The following is an 8,940-nucleotide window of genomic DNA, read 5'->3' on the forward strand; positions in this document are numbered from 1 at the left end:
TGCCCTTGGCACTCCTAATTAAAAATAAACAAGAAAGTAAAAAGCACACACGCATAAACAACCATACAATACTAGCTGCATTCACTTTTCCTACACCTGCCAAAGAGCAACAAGAGGACGGTCCCCCAGAGAAGGAGAAAACAGAAGCAAAAAATGGCAAGGCACAGATAGCACCCTCACTGATGCAGGCAGTCCCAGAGGATTGACCGTAGTAGGTAGAGGAAGGTGCTAGTGCTGGGGAACATTGAAATCACCGCAAGCAGCAAAATAAGGGCAGAGTCCACCCAGGGAACCAACTCAAGAGCAAGAAAAGGCAGGACCAGAGAGAAGACCAGATTCATATGACAGTAAAGGCAAAATAAAGTTCTAACCTGAAAGCAGGGCTGGAGTCAGGCTGCCTACAGAAGAAGTACAGCTGTAAGCAGAGCTAGAGACAGATGCACCTATAACATAGCTGTAAAAACAAAGGGCCAGACCTGAATTGAAATGAGGCTCCTGGGCCTATGGGCTGAGTATGTGGGCAGAGGCACCAGGTGAGGCTTATTAGTGTCATCACGGCCCTGGCAACAGTACCAGAGTAATGAGAGAAATTATCCAGGAGTATGAAAGAATCTCCAGTGACTGGAGTGCTCCACTAAGTATTAACATATTCAGAGTGATTTTGTTATTCTTTTTTTAAAACCGTACTCTTTGCAAAAATAGAAAGCATGTCCCGCTAACGAAGAGATTTGCTAGGGTGAGAAGAGATGAATTTTGCTTCCTAAACTCAGTTAGTGTGTCAATTAGCATAAAACTCAGATGTTTCAATCTGAACAAAGATACTTCCTTGACCTGATTTAGGCTGAAAACAATTCTTTCCATCTTAATCTTGCACATTCTGAATTCATGCTCAAATCAAGGATATTTTGTGTGAAGTGACACTGCCATCTGCGTAAGTTCACATTCATCTGCATGAGTCTCTCCTCCATGCAGACCAGTTCATGCAAGCTGCAGAGCTGAATACCCCCTACCACTGCCCCAGGCTTGGGCCCATGCCCTGGGCAGGGGGCTCTGTGTATCAGTGTATGGGGTATTTCCCAGGAGCTCTCCTCGTCTTGGTGTAACTTGCACTGGGAGAATGGTGTGAAGAAGGGGACGAACATTCATTCTTCCTTCATAACACAGCTTACTCCACAGCAAGTCTTCCCTATTTCTTAAAATGAAGGAAAATTTATTTAGGGGAATATAAGAAAATCTGGAATTCTATGACAGGCTTTGCAAATTAATGCCAACATCGCTGTCAAGGATATATTTTACATCCACAAATTTTAACAGATTACATTCCTATGTTATTAAATGGTGTTCATTTCAACACTGTTAATGCTTTTCATTCATCTTAATGTCTTGCACAATTATGTACAAACTGTTGAACTCACCCCTTTTCTGCTGTTAAGCTACTGCTTTTTGAATCTGAATGCCGGTATGTGGTAAATTTGTCTGCATCTAGAAGCATGAGAGTAACGAAGGTCTGAGTTAGTAGCTCAATGTAATGATCCAAACTGTATGAGCAGTAATGAAATGTTTATAGTTTTCTTGATTATATCTTTTTTCAGTTTCACTCTTAATATACCACTGCTATAAAGAGGATACATCACACCTTCCAGAGCTGTTGTTTCAGCCCATTTATGGAATTCAGAGAACACTGTATCAGTTTACATGGTGTTGGCATTTGGATGAGGTAGTTTTCAGCCACTGAAGAGCATATCTCTTGCTGTATGTATCTGTATTGCCCAAGAGAAAAAAAAAGACTAATGCAGATGTAGTCTCTAAGCTTCTAGGTATCTACGTGTAAGAAATATCAACGTTCCTTATTTAAATAAAAGATTTGATTCTGGGAAACAATTTCATGGAAACAGGTGGTTTCCATGACAAATCTGAAATCAGAAAATATATAAAAACTTGAATGTTGAGTAGCATTTTAGCAAACATTAAAAAGGCAAAATAAGGTTTTCTTTCTGAAATGCAAACTTCGGTGTCTGCGCATAACACAGGAGGATTAACAGTTGGTTTGATGTCAGGTGTTAGCCTGCCGTGGCTCACCAGAATCCTGCATGACTGATCAAGAATAGCTACTAGACCCTGACAGGATGACTCAAGCTTTTGAAGCAGGAATGTAATCAAGTATGAATGCTGAATACCAGGGAAGGCATTTACAAAGTGCTCAGATGAACAACTATTTTTGACAGCGTTCAGGCAAATGTGGCGATTCAGAGACATTTTGCAGGTTGCTTGAAAACTGGCAAACCATGAAAACGTATGCAGTTCAAATGCACGATAGCACATCCACTTTATGATAGATGGTAATGGAAAGCAGGGCTGGGGCCTTGCCAAGGCCTCTCCCAGCTCCCACCTGGGAGCTGCAGCCAAGCCATGCTCAGGCCCCCAGTTGTGGGAGGTTGCTGGACCCTGCCCTCTTGGCTGCTCTGTTCATTTTCTCCTCTGAAGGACTGAGGAGTTCTTCAATCAGAAGCAGAAAAGCTGCTTTAGGGACTTTTACCTGAAGCTTCTGAATTGCTGTGACTCATGGAAGAAACACCTTGGTACTCTGGTACCTGATCCTCCTTAGTTTCTGTCCTCAGGATTTTGCGATCCCCTTTGTTTCTAGATCATGTTCTCCCATGTGTTTACAGAAGTGAGAAATCTCATATCTCAACAGAATATCCAATTTCTGCCAACACACACTGGAGCATGGGTGTTACTGTTCAGCACTTATTACACTCAGGTTGGGGATTTTACGAGAACTCCCTTTTTTTTGTGAAGGGTGCTCTCAAAGTAGAAACATAAAATGCACATCAAAAGAAAAGAATCTCCCAGTTCCCAGTTATTTCAATTGTCCTGAATTATTTATTACGTCGTCCTTTGTGTGTTGGTGGGGATATGTGTTTGCATGGGTGGTAGATGCAGACAAACAGACAATAAACTGACACTAGTATGTTTGTGGATGTACTGGAAATAGTTTTGTATGAAGCTGACATGAAAATTGAAGTCCTGACAGACATCATGTCTGCATACCGCACAGAGTAATATTTGGTTTTGGTTTGCAGTGCAGCTTCATTTTGACCCATCAGCCCCTTGCACATGATGTTACAGTGAGTACTAAATTCAGAACTTGGTATCAGCAACATTCCTTAACCAGTTCAGCAGTAGGCAAGCTCTTCACTATGTCTTCCAGAAATCCAGCTTAGGGAGAAATTTTAAAAGGTGAATCAAATCATTAAGTTTTGCAAATGAAGCAATGGAATTTCCTACAATGGACATATACAAAGTTGTGGGAATACTGTGAAATTATGCTGCATTCCATTGATATATATTAAGATTTTTTTTTTAATGGGAAAAAAGTCAAAAAAAAAGCACAACCTTTATGATCTTTTAAAAATGGATGCATCAAGAAAGAAAAATACAGAGCTGACAGTTTTTTGTTAACTTTGAGCTAAGATAGAAATAGATTAGTAGCCAATAGTTCCTATATATGTTAAACAAGCAATCTCATTTTTCCAAAAGTCCATCTGTAACTCACATATTTACTTTGAACATTTCTGGATTTTGCTAAATGTTTAGCTCCTCCTGCAACCAGCAAGGAATAGAGGAACCATGACATCTTTTCATTGTTTTATATCTCATGTCTGCAAATGACAGATTCTGAGGACTCAAACTTCCTCTCACAAATGTAATTGTACTGTATATAATTGTATGGAATTCACTGAGATTAGGTGGGTATTCCATCAGTATGAGATGACAGTCAGACCCTGAAAAAATGCAACTCAAACTTTGTTGCATGCATTTTGCCCCCAGTCTATTTTCTTAAGGTCAAATCTGCATTAAGCCTTGTAACTGAAGACAAAACCAGAGAAAATTTTTCCGCTCAGTACAAGTCTGTTGCATATGCTAAACACATTTCATGCTTGACATTTTCACTGACATTGATAAGAGACTTGCATGCAGTGCAAGTACAGAATTAGCAAAACAGAACCTTGCTGATGACAACTGACAAAAAACAACAGCCAAAGCAAAGACTTCCGCATCAGAAGTGAAGGGTTAGATTCTGAGTCTACTGTGAACTTTTGATCTTCTTTTTAAAGAACTGAAATTTTACTAAATTTTCTCTAACCTGTGCTCACTTGCTGTTTATTCATGCTTCTTCTCCTTGTATTACACAGATTCATCCCTTATGTGCAAACCTTTTTTCTTCAGTTTCCCAAGTGTGATCACTCTTGTGTCTTTACTTGTCACTGGCTTGGTCTGTTTCCACTGATACAGAGACCACCATCTTCTATGTTTGCACAGTGCCTTTAATTATCATAGTCCTGATTCATTCGTGGTTTTTTTTTTGTCTTACTTTGTCATTTTATATAGTAACAATATGTTAAGTGTAGATTAGACAGAATATTATTTTGTTTTCTCATGGATTGAATTAGAAGATTTCTAGTACTTTCCAAGCTTGCCATCTTCTGAAATAACCTCACAGATCATGAGCTTAGGAATACATTATATGCATGCTTCTTAAATTTAATTAGAAAATGTCATGTTTGGCTGAAGTAAGGATGGAATACAACACCTAGATGAAAAATAATGTATCCAACTTTCTTTTAGACTGAGAAAACTCATCTGAAGGCACAGTATAAACAAGGACTTACATTTATATGGTAAGCATATTTGTTCAGTTAATCTTAAGCATTCACAATCTATTAAATGAAAAAAATCTAGTGGAAACTTGTGCCTTGAATCCATTTTGCATGATGTTTTTCAGACTTTCGTGTTTCCTCAGCCATAAATCTGCTCAACCTGTTAAAATCCTATTAAAACCATAATCAAATAAATACCACGAATCTGCTTACATGTGACTCAGGATAAGACTTGCAAAAAGGAGTGTAGTAGTACAATTCTTCTAGTATAATGCCTGTTTACAGTTCAAACCAATGTTTTCCACTGGTCAATCTATACCGCCTTACTCTGCTTACCGTTACTTGTAAGCCTTTCCAATAATTCTAATTTTAAAAAATCATTACTGCAATTGTACAGCCAATGATTGTTTGAAGGATACAGATAGTATGAATAAATTCCATTTTAGATTCAATTAAACCTGCTGAAAAATTACAAGTCATATTTTCTCAGAAAAGGTTGTATCGGTCTTTCAGGTAAAATAAATTAGTGTAGGTCCACCATAATCACAGTATTGATGCTAACTTATATCAGTGGAGGATTTAATTTTTAGGTTAATGTACCTACAAACTAGGTGGGAGTTAGGCACTAATCTAGAGCTCTTTTTCATCTTGCCTTGAACTGAGCAAGGGCCAGAATAGATAGACCTGGATGCTATTGTATGTTCTCTTTCTTATATACAGGATGTCTTATCCAGGAGGACCACACTTTTGCTGTAGCCCTCCTGCAGTCTGATCGGATGCAGAGGAGCCTACAACTGTAAGCTCCAGAGCCATGTTAAATTAATTCTGTGTGAATTGAAAAGCCCACAAAAGACCAGGTTTTTCATTTAGTGTTAGACGTGATCATGTCTCAGCCAGTCTTAAAAGAGTGCTTATGGTCAGATATTTTTCAAAGATAACTAGCTACCTACATGGGTGTCTCAAAAACAGAGAGACCTTTTGAGGTGTTGAACTTTTTACCAAAAATCTGGTCTGTACATAAGCTGTAATAGATAGCACAGTTCAGGCTCACAGTATCACAGCAATTGAGAATAAGATGGGAAAATGTCACTATGCCTTCTCTCAGGCCATCTAAAAGTAGTGGTTTAGCCTTTCACTGTCCTTTTTTATTTTTCTGGAGTTGATAGATGAACATCATGTGTATTGAAGAGAAAACTAAGCTCTTAAAATGTCAGCTGTTCCATATCTGCAGTTTCTATAATTCTATGTACTATAGTAACACTAGCTCTGCGTATTTGTTTTCAGGGCTTTGATGCAGATTTTTCTCAGGCAGAGAAGAAAGATGGAAATACTGACAAAATTCTTCTAGTTCACTTGTGTTTCCTAGGATGAATTAATCAAAATAATTTCAGACACGTCTTTCTATTCCTCCTTTGTTTCTTTCTTTTTTTTGGGAATTACAGATATTCTTTGCTGTTGATTTTTATTTTACTCCCAGACACTCTTTTGCATTGCAGGTAAATTTCAGAGGAAGAGTCACCTGGTTTTCTGACTAATTGTGCATGCAGCTGAAAATGGATTGCAATCAGTAGAAAAACTTTTTTTTTTTTTTTAGCTTACCCATATTGAAGGAAATAGCCCTCGTTTTATGTACTCACTTATTCCTAGGTAAACCTAATCCACGTACTTGAGTTTTGTTGATTTTGAATGACTTTGCAATTCAGACACATTTTCTATAAAGCTAAGTTATCCTGTAAGCAATATTCATGTTTGGGAATGTGAATACCATAAGAGTAATTCCCAAGATACAGAGACATTTCTTAACCTTTGAGAGATTTTTTGATAAGCTCTTCTGATGATTGCAGCTAAAATTAATAAACTCTGTATGTCACATAATGCCTACTTGATTTGCAGCAACAGTTTTCATTTCTCTTTGACAAGTACTAGGAAGTAGTTACCTAACAATCAAATTAAAAATGGGCCTGTCTTATGTGCAAGTGAAGATTATGTTATTCTACTCTGTGTGTGAACATCTAGCTCATATCATCTGTAAACTAATTGTGTTTTTGAATTTCTTGAATCATTCTTAAGACTGTGATGGATTTAGAAAAAAAAATAATTCTTATCAGCATGCCTGTCGTGGAGAAATCTGATGAAGAGGTGTGAAAGAAAAACATGAGTATCTTCTTGAAACCATTAATGACTGATAACTGTATAGGAAGAACTCCGCCATTGCACTTTTCTGCAGCAAAGAAGCTGAATGGTTGTTAACTACAGTAACTCATTCTGTTTGTAAAAACTGCGTTTAACACATTGCACAGTCTTCTCAGTTCTAAGTTGAGAGTGAGTTGTAAAACAATGATGTCCAATATAACACATTACTTCACAGAGGCTTAATTCTACTTGTAAGAAAAGAGTAACCTCCCATGCAAGTAAGAGAGAAAGGAGCTACACAGAAGTTTTGTTGCCAAAGACATCAGAAGGATTACTTTTTAGACAAGATTTTTTTTTAGTTCATAACTGGAGACATTGATTGATACCTCCTTCTTTAGAAAGCACCTCAAGATTCACAGATATAAAGTCTGATGCAAGGATCTTAATAACAAGAACAATGCATATTTGTTGTAATAACTCTGGTAGAAACAAGGCCAGTATCAAACTGAGAGTCTCCAAATCTGTATTTCAAGTCCCTGAATTTTCTATGTGGTGCTCCTTTGTGAAATGTACCAGAGTTTTGGTACAGAAATATCTCACTAAATTGCAGATCTGAAAATAAAATAAAGCTATGCTAGCAGGTGATCCATATACTTATCAGCCTATGCAAAGCTTCATGTTTAGCTCATGGTTCATTAAACTTTTATGAATTTATAGAAGGAATTATACAAATAAATTCACTTGCAGTGTACTCAGATGTAATAGGAACATCAGATTTAGTGAGAAAAACTATAAAAAATAAAATAATTCAAACGTCTTTAAATGTCCAGGTATCAATTTCATTTACCATAAATTAAAAAGTATTTTTGCATGTTTAGAGTATTTCACTGCATAATATTTCCTAGAATTAATACAGATGCTACCTTTCATTTTATTCAGCAATTTCAGACAATATGTAATTCCTCTGACCTGACAATACTTTCTAGTCTGTCAGTTCAACAAACCTTGCTTCAGCTGGGTAATACCTGGTTGTGTGTCATTCTTTGAGGCTTCCAATACAAGAGTGTCTCCATCTCTTTGCAATTGTAACACCGGGTATCATAACACTATGACGTATTTAGACATAGAAAGAAAAAAAATTAGAAAAGAAGCATACATTAATAATAAAACTTCCATAGAAAGAGTTCAACACTCTGAATGCTTATGTAACTATTGGTGGCAAAGATTCATGCTCACCTGTATTTCTGAAGGAGTAAATCTTCAGAAAACCTCATTTCAGTTTGCAACCCTGCTATTGAGGAAAAAATTTCTAAGTTCATTCTATATTTTGCTGGTTGGACATGCAAACAAATAATAGTGTCTAGTCCACAGTATTTTTGGACTACTAGATCTCTTCATAGAAATCTTGGAACCTTATGTTGTTTTCAATTTAAGATAAACATGAATAGGAAATTGCTTAAGAAGCAGAAAACATCTAGTGATCAATGAATAGAATATAAGGTTATCAGACTTTGCTGTCAAGCTCTACAGTGCAAATTTGGATGCCATCTCCAGAGAGAAATGTTTACACAAATAGGCATTTCATCAGGTGAGATGTCTTAAATTGAATTTGAAGGTAAGGAGGCATTTACTTTTTTTTCCCTTTTTTTGTGTGAGTAGTGAATAAATCAGAATGGAACAAATTAAAATGGTTTAGAAAGCTCTGTTCTCCTGCAAGGGATTGAGAGTTCCCATTAACTACAGGCAATGCACATAGTGAATGTGCATGAAAAATGTCTAAAGACAGGGTTATTTTTTCTTTTTTAAAAATTCATCCAATCAAACACATCTTTGGCCGAGGAGGGGAAGAGAATTTGGGTAATAATCAAGAAGGGGTGGGATCACAGGCACAGGGAGTTGGCTTTTTTTTTTCCCAAAAGAAGGTGTTTACTTCAACATATGTAATTATATACTTAACTAGAGGTATCTAAAGTACTTCAATGCATTATGAAAGAAAGAAAGAACGAAAGAATGAAAGAAAGGAAGAACAAAAGGAAGAATGAAAGAAAGGAAGAAAGAAAAAGAAAGAAAGGAAAGAAAGTAAGAAAGAAAGGAAGAAAGGAAGAAAGAAAGGAAAGAAAGGAAAGAAAGGAAGAAAGGAAGGAAG

The 8,940-nt window shown here is 36.8% G+C and overlaps 1 long non-coding RNA gene across 5 annotated transcripts in view; it reads right to left on the reverse strand.

Annotated features, from left to right (window-relative positions):
* The window catches only part of LOC110393747, a 147,090-nt gene that overhangs the window by 113,156 nt on the left and 24,994 nt on the right, over positions 1–8,940 (reverse strand). For 4 of the 5 annotated variants that reach the window (XR_002435168.1, XR_002435166.1, XR_002435169.1 and 1 more), the window contains exons 3-4: positions 8,031–8,085; positions 7,799–7,900 (exon numbers count right to left, since the gene is read on the reverse strand). The exons of the other annotated variant lie outside the window; for it this stretch is intronic. This is a non-coding gene — a long non-coding RNA (uncharacterized LOC110393747). The remainder of the gene's footprint in view (positions 1–7,798; positions 7,901–8,030; positions 8,086–8,940) is intronic. 5 annotated transcript variants of the gene reach the window in all.

The sequence above is a fragment of the Numida meleagris genome, chromosome 2 (assembly GCF_002078875.1).
Source record: "Numida meleagris isolate 19003 breed g44 Domestic line chromosome 2, NumMel1.0, whole genome shotgun sequence".
NCBI lineage: Eukaryota > Metazoa > Chordata > Aves > Galliformes > Numididae > Numida > Numida meleagris.